Raw genomic sequence first — 12,885 nt, 5'->3', positions numbered from 1 at the left:
GTCCACCTAGTGTACATTAGAGAGTATCCGTTTGTTATGCTGAAAAAAAAGGGATCATCATAAACTTTTTAGTAGACCTCGTGTAAAAAAAAACAACTTTTAACTGAATTAAACAAAAAAATATCAAACAAAACTCATTAGAAAACTCATAGTAACATTTTGTTTAGACCTGAGATAACTTATAGTAAGATTATTTATATAGAACAATAAAAAAAATGTCCAATCTGATACACATACCTATAATCTGGGACTATTATACTAACTATTTTTTTAGTATAATAGTCCCAGCTATAATGTACAAAATTTTGAACAGCTTCAAATATATGGCCATATCATTGGTAATATATCATATTTGTATCAGTTATTGCTGAACGTGTAACCAAATTAAAATGAAGAAATAGGCTCGAAACCGCATTTTTTAAAGATATTTTTTTCAATCCCAAAATAGATAATAGATATGCAGATTAATTAAAGTCCCGATGAGAAGATTCACTTTCTTTTCTACCGAAGTAAATATATTAACAAAGATTTAGGATATCAATAAATTATTAAATTCATCAATTTATTAAATTTGAACATGTGAACCAAACAACGAAAAAAAATAAACGGGAAATTGGCTAGTATTAGCCATGAAGCCATGTATGTACCAGCCATTTTAACTTATTGTTTTCTTAACCTTTAAAGAATACATTTTAAAATGAACTACTTTATTTATAGTAGTTCAAGAAAAATATATATATATATTAAAAAGTTTTAAATTTTGTCTATGCTGTGCATAAAATAGGAAAAAAATAAGGCTGAAAATGCACCAAATATTTATATTCAATATGAATATTCACATTTTGTCTATTATTCAAAAATTGTTGTAATAGGCAAAATGTGAATATTCATATTGAATATAAATATTTGGTGCATTTTCAGTCTTAGTTTTTTTCCTATATACATTATATGGCCTTCCAAATACCGTTTCGATCCCTAACACCACTGAAGAGACATTAAATGTCGAAATCCGGATATGGTGTACAAATGTTTGCACCTCATGTTTGCGGTATACCATCTTTTCCGTAAGTTTATTGTTTTCTGTTTGGTATTTAATTAATATGTAAGATCCATTTTTTACATCTGGTGATCAATTTATTTGGCAATAGCCAATGGCAGTCAGCAGGGTTTAAGAACATCAGTTGTTCGACCTGTTAGTCAAATGCGTATTGTTAAAATATACTTTTTCACTTTTTGGTCTTTTGGAAAATGTTGTTTGTGCTGTATTTAGACCCCTCTACCAAGAAATTTGTTTTACATGCACACGTACACTGTAAAAACAGTGTTTAGATTCTAAACACAAATCTAAACACTTTTTCTGTGTACGTTTTGAAACACGTTTAGCATCTAAACATGTTTAGATTTTAACAAGTGTTTAGATTCCAACAAGTGTTTAGATGTCAGATGTTTAGACCTTGTAGAATATACAATTCAAATGTACAAATCTGCTTAAATGTCCTTGTAGTTATTTTTACCATCATTTGTCCTCGTCAATACAAAATACTAAAGCTAGAAAACTGCAGTAATGCATTTATTAAGTCTTGTAAACATTATGTTCATACTGTTTGTATAGTGAAGAAATTTACAATGAGTAAAATAAGGGAAAGCATTTCCTACAGGGAAAGTTGATGTACAGAAATTTCCTTAGAGGAAATTTGGAGAACTATGTTTTCCTTAGAGGAAATTTGTGGTATTGAATTTTCCCTCAAGGAAAAGTGTTTGTTAAATATTTCCTCAAAGGAAATTGCAGTTGACAAAATTTCCTCACAGGAAAAAGTATTTCCTCCAAGGAAAATTTGAAGCCTCAAGTATTGCATATTTGAAATTAGAATTGAAAAGAATAATATAGTGCCGCATTTTTAAAGGGAGTCAGTATATAATTTTTATTACATCTATACTACTAAAGGCAGCCGCAAATTTCCTCACAGGAAATAGAAATTCCTCAAAGGAAATATTAATGCAGCAAATTCCCTAAGGGAAATCTTTTTCCCTTGAGGAAAATACAATTTCCCTTGAGGAAAAATCTTTTTCCTTTAAGGAAATTTGATTTCCCTTGAGGAAAACTACTTTTCCTCTGAGGAAATTGTTGAAAAAAGGGGCATAACTTTTTCAACAGTGGTGCTAGAGCCAAAATTTTTTAGGACAAATATCAGGGAACCAATACCAACCAAGTTATCAACTTCATTTTGACTTAACTCCAAAAATTAAGGTGACAACTTTTGCACTCAGCGGAAGTGCAAACTTGTCCCGGAGACTGTTATTATCTAGGGGAAGAAAAAGGCCTGGATTGTGACTACGATAATTTGAACTTGTCCGTGATAACCTGTGATACAGATACTACATAAGAATCAGTCAATATAGGATTGAAAGAGGCCAAAGTCTATAAAATAGCCATGCCAAACAGTAGTACTTGTCTTTTAGGTAAATAAATGAAAACCTTTGGTGCATTTTACTACAAAATGTTTAGGAAATCAATTATTTTTTTACTTTGTTCAATGCCATTTCAAAAATAATATACAATAACCAGAAAAATAAAGAAGAAATACAAAATATCATTGTCTTCATAATTATGACCTTTACAAAAAAAAATCAGGTAAGCAGAATTTCATGATTAATTTCTGTTCAAAAGAAAGCTGGAATACGGAATCAAACCCGATGTATGCCATGGTATTATGCATTTTATTCATGATGTCATTATCTGTGTAGATAGAAACACGGTCTACACTGTTAGTTTAAAATTGAGTTTTAATCTTATTATCATAAGTATTACTAGAAGAAGCCCGCGAAATCGCGGTACAATTGGGCAAGTGTTGAAACAAAGAGTGTGGACACAGTAATAAGGTGGACACAGTAAGGATTTGGACACGGTTTATGTATTTAATTCTATTTCTTTAAAGAGATGAAAATGAGGAACATAATGTAAAAGACCCCATTCATCTCGATTGGAAAATAAAAATAATAAATACCCAAAGAAAAGTGTGGCAAAGTGTGATTTTCAGTAGTTTTTTACCCATTTAACTATTTTCCGAACGTCGGGTGCCTGTGTTTACATATAAAAAGGGGGTAGGATCACTTCGACACGTTCAACGCCCATTTCATTTATGGACAGTTCTGCACCTGAGTAAAAAGGGTGGATGTCGTTTAATTTCGCAAAATGATGCACTTACAATACAATACAGGATCCTTATAGGCCTAACTGTCCTATTTTATATCCTTACTTCTTACTTTCACTTGGATTTTGCAGGCAGTACGTCGACTGAGCATGCGCGAAAGCGTATAAGACACGGATCGTTAACGGTCTCCGAATTTGGATATTTTCTCAAAAATTGGCGTTTTCTGTGGAAAAAAGGTTGTTTCAAAGACAAATTGGAAAAGTACAAAACAGTACATTTATACGCCATATTACAAATATTTCCGACTTTGTATGGTTTCAGAGGAGTTGCGGCTCAATGAAATCGATCTCTTCCTTTAGTAGTATAGATGTAATAAAAATTATATACTGACTCCCTTTAAAAATGCGGCACTATATTATTCTTTTCAATTCTAATTTCAAATATGCAATACTTGTAAAATAAATATATAAACGTTCATTATTTCCTTGTTTAAATAAGGTTGAAGTGATTACTGCACGTTTTATGTTGAAATCATGTCGTATGTACTTAAACACTGGTTTTCTCCTTATCAATGGATGTTTCCCGTCATTGTCGAAGACTGTTTTTAACCAACTCCTAAATGATTGACAAGAAAGTCAATCAGTTCTGTTGTGCATGTTTTGAGTTCTGTTTTGTACCATAAGATTTGACCTCTGTCTTACCCATTACAGCCTGTTTTGGCAATTATGCAGTTTAAACTGTAGGCCTAAAAATGTTTTAATGCAGTGGTATTTCAATATATTGGATCCAATAATGGGGTTAATCTGTCTCGCAAATGATGTTGTGTTATGACATTTTATTGACGTGGCGTTAGTTATCACTACTGGTTGGTCTGGTCATGGGGGTCATTAACAAAGCCCGTCTATCTGTACCGTTGCTGTAAGGACGGTAAGAGGAGATTCTCATGTAAAATTGTCTAGCAACAATTCGTTGACCTACTCCTGTCAGCAAAATTGTTATGGGCTGATTCATATTTTAATTGCTCAGTTTCGGCAAAATTGAAATGCAGCATTTGTTTTTACAGATAAAATTGGGAGTATGGATTAAAAGAAATGTGTCACGAAGAAAACAAATTTCGCATTTAGAAGATCGTGCGACGTCAATTATCCGGTATGTTCAATTACCTCCGGTTAGGCAGGTATTGAACTTTTCTTAACAGAAAGAAGTGTGGTAAGAACAAATAGTAATTATATGAAGAGAAATCATGGTTATTTAGTAAAAAGAAATCACAAAAATGTGTGTTGCGTTTTTAATTTCTGTGAGTATAGTTATGTCGATATGAAATCATAGAAGATAGACATGTCGATATGCATTTAATGATGGTTTTTTTTTAATATCCATTTATGATCATGTGAGTATTCCCTTAAACGCATTGCATTTGTTTTTGTAGAACCAGCATCGAACAGCAAATAGAAATTCTTTTCCCTTTAATGATGTTTTACACAAATCCAGAAGGAAATCATTCCGGTAGAAATTATACAGGAAAAAGGGAAAAGTGGAAGTCTGAAAAAAGTTAACGATTTTGGATTTATCAGTATATAGATTTTTCTTTTCATGCATTTGTCTACTGTTATTGAAGATTTGATTGTGTCCGTAAATGTTCAAAGTGATTACTTCAACTTTACCACTTGTACTTATTGATGCGAAGGTGTCCTTAAGTAAACAGTATTCTTCTTTAAAGGACATTGTGATAGGAAACGCAAGCCTTTGGAATATTGTGTCAGCTGGGAGAAACATACTGCACGTGCAGACGCTGCTACACAGAAATAGGATGCTTACCTTTTGAAAATTGAAATATCTTTTTGTGGTAAAAGTCAGTTTAGATACGGATATAATATCTGTAGTATCCTTTATTTCAAGTTTATCGCTAAAAATCCAATCAACATAGTCACCAACTTGAAATTATAAATGCACTACCAGCTTTATATTTTTCATGAGAAGTTCCCGAGTAATGTAAACATCATAAAGAGGAAGTCGGCAACCTGAGGGACACGGTTGTTTCCCATAAGAAAGCAAGTCCTTTAAACGTCACATATATTGTCCATTTAAAACATAAAGCTTTGGTGATGTCAACTTCAGTAAACTTTCGTTAGAATAAGAAGTATAGTTCGTCCTGTCCTAATAAAAAAAATGGGCGTATTTGCGTTAACTTTGTAATTCTGTTTTATGAAAAAAGTAAGCCTTTTTCTCAATTTATTTTAAGTTAATAAATAGGAACAATAGAAGAGAGAAGTCGTGTGTGATAGTACTGCACGAGGAGCGTGACTTTGATAGTTAGTACTCTAACAGATCTTTTCCAATTCTTATCTTCGGATTCACACATTGGGATTACGTTGTTTAACAGTGATTCTCGAGTCAGAAATGTGGCAGTTGTTTTTTTTTTTTTTTTTTTTCTCTTGTTCCGTTGATTGATCATGTTGATAGCGTTTGATTTTGTCAGTTTTTATGGACTTTCCCTTTTTTAAATTGCCTAAATTAAAGTTCAGTATTTTTTATATACTTTTTTTCCCATCCGTTTTCATGTGTTTCAAAACTTTAGGTTATTGTATATTTAAAGTATATGTTTCAAACAAATTCTTAGTTGCCTATACATGTTATATATATGCTTCGAATGACGCAATTTGACTATGTACCGGAAAATCCTTTTCTTAAATCTTAGGTCAGTATAACAGCTTGAATTTGGCTGAGTTATGCAGGAATGTATGCACTTCGACTTTCAACATGGCGAAAAGAGGGAGATAAGCCTTACTCAAACTGTGTCCCTCGTTAACTATATACTATCAATTTTTCACGACGGTCAAACAGCTTTCAATTACCGTCTGTAGGTGTGTATAGTACGCATTTTACGAGGGTGTGTACTATACACATTTATAGACGGTTTTTGATTTTGTTTTGATTTTTTTTTATTATTGAAAGCATTATTTTCTTCATTATTGTATATGTTCGAGACGTTTTTTTTTCTAACTTTTAAGGTGGGGTTCGTGTTGCTTAGTCTTTGGTTTTCTATGTTGTGTCATCTGTACTATTTTTTGTCTGTTTGTCTTTTTATTTTTGGCCATGGCGTTGTCAGTTTGTTTTCGATCTATGAGTTTGACTGTCCCTCTGGTATCTTTCGTCCGTCTTTTTTGTAATTTAAAAAAAAAGTTTATTTTCCTTCTTTATTGAATAAACAAGTACTGGTGTGACATCTTCCATGAGTGAGCTTAAAATGTGATTAAGGATCAAGTATGGGTGTGTAGCAATTGAATAATCATGTCAAATTTTGACAGGTGTTCAATATAATAACATCAGGCAGTGCTCTAAATCAAAATGATCAATGAAAAGGAAATACCGGATTAAAGAGTCATTAAATTTTAATTACTGCTAATCAACTTTGAAAATGTTTGAGGTCTAATTTCTTTTGCTCCATAACATTCTATGTATATGTAAGAGTATGATAATTATTTTCTCTAACAATACTTAGAATATTGAAAAGTGCTCAAGACTCAAATGATCTCTTGATTGGTTTCAATCAAGAATTAGTTTTATTGTCAGCGCAATGTTTATAATTAATGCATGACTTCCTTTTTAGGCATTTATTTATATATTAGTCTTAGTAGTGTAAGGACTTACTTATAATTTGGGAAATTTAATGAATAGTGTTAAGATATTAGATGACACAACGGTACTATGAAATGGTATAAAATCGTACAAGTTTCCTAATTGTGAGTATGAACGTAAATTATGTAATATTTTATTGAGGAATTGCTGTTTTGTTTTGTTACGGTTCAAAATTTGATAAATTCAAAATTAGAGTCACGACTTAATTGTATTCCACGGCCAATTTTATTCAAGCTCTTTACATCAAATACTATTTAATTAACAAAAGTTAATAATATCAAGAAAATCGGTTTTTATAGGAAATTCAAAAGTTAATTCAATTTCTTGTTTGTACCGTTATAATAGAAATGACTATTCTTACTATCTGCGGATATAGTAATCTGAGTTTTGGTAACCGCATTAGCTAATGATTTAAGTTAATGAATATCTAATTTTAAAAGTTTTTTTTCGTTTTCTTCTATTTTGCATTGCTTTGGTATTGCATATTTTTTGGAAATTTTGATCTTATATTCACATAATATAAACGGTACCAATTATACTGCACCAGTTAAGTTCAAACTTATTTTGTTTTTCAGTTAGTTTCAAAATTCAATTTTCAATTTTCAATCAATAATCCTGTTGTGCTCCAGGCAGTTGTAACTCTATTGTATATATTTTTTTAACTGTAAATAGGTCTGAACAAAAGATAATCCCTTACTAAGAACATGCTTTACATTCATTCTTCACAAATAAGGAACACCAAATTCTACACTTTCATTGTTCGAGAGCACTTTGCTATATTCTGATTATTTCTTTTATAATATTTATACAGTGCATCCGCTTGGACAAGCTTAGACAAACATTGCTTTCAAAAGGGATCTTTAATTAATAACTTTACTTTTATAAATTTAATAAATGTTAATTACATGATTAAAGCTCTACCACGGTACCTCGAATCACCGAATAACACCGTTATTAGCCAAATAACACTTGTAATCACCGAATAACACTTGAAATTTTAATATTAGCACATATTGGTGACATTTAAACATTGATTATTAAATAATATTGTATTATAAGTGTATTTTTTAACTTAAAAATGATTTATAGAAAGCAGGTAAGTTCATAAAGATCGCATTAAATATTAGTGTGTACATCCAACATGGCGACCAAGGAAAACACAATGGGAAGAATAAAATAATGATTGCATATGCATACAAAGGGAAAAGCTATGAAAATAAAATATTAAATAATGTACTGTATATACAGAGTATTGTCCAATAATTGTTTTTCAGTAAGGTTTCGAAAGATTTTCATTGGCAAATATTAATGTTTTTACAAGTAACTAAAATTTGGTATAAAAACATGTGAAGACATATGTGCTGTCTTCCATTTTTAAAATGGCTTTATATCCTTGTGTTCAATGTGATGAAGAATGTGTTGATTGCACAATTCAGTGCAGTAGTTGTGATCGTTGGGTTCACAGTGCTTGTGTCCCAATGAATGATTCAATGTTATCGGCCTGGTCAGATGTGTCTCTAAAGTTCCTATGTAAGGACTGCTGCTTTACAGACACCAAGTACGAAATGGCCAAGTCCCTAGAAAGGTAAGTAATTTTATAAAGTATATTTTCAACATAATATTTATTAGAATGTATATGACATATAATGCCAAGTTCCCAATAATCAAAATATTTATTACCTTACAATTCTATCATATTGTTAATTAGATTGTTGTTTACTGACACGTGCCCATTACATAATTAATCATTAAATGATAATAAAATTATATTACGGTATGGACACTCTGCATTAAACAGGCTTGTGACTGTCTTGCTGTTTATTTGTATTGTGTATATTTTTTCAAATTGTTCATGCTTTTTGTTTGTATTGTGTATACTTTTCTATATTGTTCATGCTGTTTTTTTTTTATTGTGTAGTTTTTTTTTTACTGGTAGGTACATGTATAAGTTCCAACCAATGTATGTTAATAATCTATTTTAATTGCTTTCTCCTAATGTTTAAGTAAGTATATTGTATTGTTTATGCAGTTAATTTGTATTGTGTTTAATGCATTTTTCTTTTACTGTTCCCCATTGCTGTTTTATAGACTGGATAAATAAGGCATGTATAGTATTGTTGCGCATGTTTTAAGGTACAACTGGAAGAAAATATTTTTTAACAATAAGTTCTAAATAAATTGTTTTCGCGGACTATGACAGATAAGCCCGTGCCTTGTGCAGGATATCTTAGTAGTTTTAATTTTTCACAATAAAATTCTAAATAAATTGTTTTCGCGGACTATGACAGATAAGCCCGTGCCTTGTGCAGGATATCTTAGTAGTTTTAATTTTTTACAATAAATTCTAAATAAATTGTTATCGCGGACTATAACAGATAAGCCCGTGCCTTGTGCAGGATATCTTAGTAGTTTTAAAAGGGCTTGGTTACTCTCCATTTTTAAATTTAAAAAAATGAATAATACACAGATATTTTATTTATAAGTAGAAATTTTTGATTATAATATTATCTTTTTAATAACTATAATAAAAAAAAATAATTATTGTAAACAGTTAAATATTCCATATTTTCTTTAAAAGGGGAGGCGCCCACCCTCACATTGTTCATTGCCTTGACGTGGCGTGAGGGCTCCACTTTGGTGGTCTAAAATGAACACGTTGAGGGATTGTATGCAATCATTCTTTTATTCTTCCCATTGTGTTTTCCTTGGTCGCCATGTTGGATGTACACACTAATATTTAATGCGATCTTTATGAACTTACCAGCTTTCTATAAATCATTTTTAAGTTATAAAAATACACTTATAATACAATATTATTTAATTATCAATGTTTAAATGTCACCAATATGTGCTAATATTAAAATTTCAAGTGTTATTCGGTGATTTCAAGTGTTATTTGGCTAATAACGGTGTTATTTGGTGATTCGTGTTACCATTGAATTTTTTGTGAGTTTAAAATTATTTGATTGAACAATCAATCTTATTATTTCTATTTTTCAATAGACTTAAATGAAAATTTAATACATGGTTTAATCGTTCCCTAATTAAGGTTTTTTTTACAGTGAACTAGACTTTAAAAAAATTAAAAAAATATTTTATTTCCTTTTTTTTTTTTTTTTTACTTTTAATTTTCTTTGTTACCTTCTTTCTACCATGTCTACTTTTATTTTTGTTTTTACTCTTTCAGTTTATTCTAATTTTTTTTACTTTTTTACCTTTTTTTAACCCTCTTTCATATCTTTGCGTATTAGCACAACTGCGTATCATACACGGCTTTATACGTCAAACATTTATATTTCAGCTTGATTACGTAGGTGGTGTGTTTTGGTAATATACATATAATAAAAGTTTCATTGGTATTTCCTACCACTATTTGTTTTCTTTTTCATTCGATTTAATGGTATGTTATACTCCTTTCGATGTGTTGTCAGACAATTTAAAGTATATATGCTTTTTTAAACCGACCTTGCGTGCATAATGGATAGTCTCGTCATTGCTCAACATACACATGTACCACATGTGATTGTTTTTTTAAATTATGAATGAAGTGAAATAAAATGGCCTACATTTTCATCTTCAAACATACTAAATACAACATGTACACAAAAAAAATATATTTACCACTTTCAATCTGCATCCTGCTATTATTTCCGAAGTCAAATCAGGATTAATGGTTCTTTCAAGAAAACAACTCTAAAATATCAATATTATATAGAGTTGAATCCCTAGTTCAAATTAACAGAATCTTTCTTATATGCGTAAAGTATTAACCCTTGGACATCAACCTAGCAACAACCAATCAATAATCAAGAACGCTGAACCATAATTTATGATTTACTTGTTTACTTGTCTTAAAATATTTAAGGAACATATATCAATATAATTTAAATCAGTCTGGATCTGTCCATACCAACAAAATGATAACAAAAATGAATATATACTTGAACAAATGAGGAGCTAAATAACAAAAAGGGACATGAAAAAATAAATATTTAAATATAAGGTCAACTTTAATTTGCCTGTAGGTATCGGAACGTTTGTTTTTAAATAATTATTTAGAAACAATGTATGAAGCATGAAAAAAGTTTTGCACTTCTTTTTGTTAGTGGACAATAAACTAACGTGTAAGAAGTATTGTTTCTTTTCAAATCTGAATGAAAGTTTTACGACTTCTACCAAAAATTCCAAATGTAGACAGACACCAACTTTGACAAAGCACATTGAATCGAAATCCGTCAGATTTTTTTTTAAAATAAAAACACTTCTTTTGTAAATCTTTCAAAGGGTACATATTAGTTTTATCACCTATTTTTCTTTTTTTTTTATTTTATTCAATGTTACGACATAAACATGATAAACAGCTTTGTATTTCTGCAATATAACCAGGTAATACTTGGTTTTTAGTTGTTGAACTGATATGTCATATAAAACTTAACCTACAAATAACTTTGATCATGACTCAAATTGATACTAAAGAGGAAAACACACTTGTACACCTGTTGATTGCAAAATCATTGGTGTACGCAACATACGCAAGGAAATCATTAACAAAAATTTAATGTCAAAGATAAAAAAATACCGCAAAAGGAAAATCATTAAAAAAATTACCGTGTTATTGTAACAACTTTTTTGTTATGTAAGCTAGTTATTATGAAGCTCTGATGATTTCAAATGTTGACAAAATCAAATTGGCTAGTGACATTTACCAAAAAGACTCATAGTTAAGGACTTTAATGCGCGCACCTAACACACGGCTATAATATATATCATTCGAAAGCTTGTTATCTGTACGTGATGTTTTGCCCGGTCGTAAAAAAATCGTACGGTGCAATTTCCGTTAAATCAAGGTCAAAGTTCAAGAATAAACATTCGAAATTTTGCTATAATTAAACAGAAAGCCATTTTCAGGTTATTGTATGATAAAAAGTATCACCTGAACCTTATAGAACGGGATACAATAGTTATAAATCAAACAAAAATTAAGAGATTAGATGGGCAATAGTTATAGAAAATAGCAATTCTTGCAAAATCTTGCAAAAAAATGCTACAAAAGGAAAATATATCTTGGTGATCGATATTTATGTGACCAAACCTAAAAAACAATGTATGGTTTATAGGTCAAGGAAATTTTTTTACATAATTCAACTTATGTATATTGTTCTTGAAACAGCCTTATATTGAAGGTTTTGCAGTTGTCCAAAATATCGCCATCTGCAAAAATATATCACTTTGCTTTTATGTGTTAAGGTGTAATACCACCAAATCGTAGTACGTCACATCCGGTTGCATACGAAAAAGTGTCGAAAAAAAATATTCCCCTGAATTTGACAGTTGTAGGAAATTAAATCTACATATCATTGCAGTAAAAAAATTCTGAGTCATAAACTTATATCTTAGGTGTTTCAAAAAACCATTATTTTTTTCATTTGGTGTTTCTAAAGAATATTTTGGAAACTTGAGGTTACATGGTTACTTAAGCTTGTACACAAGATAAAAATTGGTGAAAAATTGACTGGATAACTTCCGGTGATGGTTATTTTCAATATGCAATGAAATGTTATGTGAAATTTTGTCTATAGTACTGGACAGAATAAAACTTTACTCATGCCTAGTATTTCTTTACTTGAAACAAAGATAAATTCTGCACAATTTTTTGAAAAGTGCAAATTTAACAAAGACTAAAATGGGAAAATCAATGGTGGTATTACACCTTAAGATAGAACATTGAGTCTTGTCAATATCAGGAAGACAATAATTTTCTTTAATCTTTCTGTAAATAAGTTCAAAAATAAATATACGATATAAACACAGTAAAAATATGTTTTTTAGATGTCGAACTTATTTACCTTTTGAAGTCAAGATGAAATGCCAACATGACCTTGCTCCAAAATCGGCCGGCGGCAACATTGAAATGAGTTATCTACGTTTAGAAGCATTTTGTTATTTTTTGCATGATATCAACGAACTAGAAATTACGCTGCTGCTTTTTAGCTTAAGAAAATGTAAGACATGTTAAACGTGATCAAAAGTTTTGAAAATCTTGTTAATTTTGACTGCATATTACTTGTCATATAGCAAATGAACGAATGGGTTC

The sequence above is a fragment of the Mytilus californianus genome, unplaced genomic scaffold (assembly GCF_021869535.1).
Source record: "Mytilus californianus isolate M0D057914Y unplaced genomic scaffold, xbMytCali1.0.p SCAF_7, whole genome shotgun sequence".
Lineage (NCBI taxonomy): Eukaryota > Metazoa > Mollusca > Bivalvia > Mytilida > Mytilidae > Mytilus > Mytilus californianus.
The sequence above is the reverse complement of the archived record's forward strand: the minus strand, read 5'-3'. Positions refer to the sequence as shown.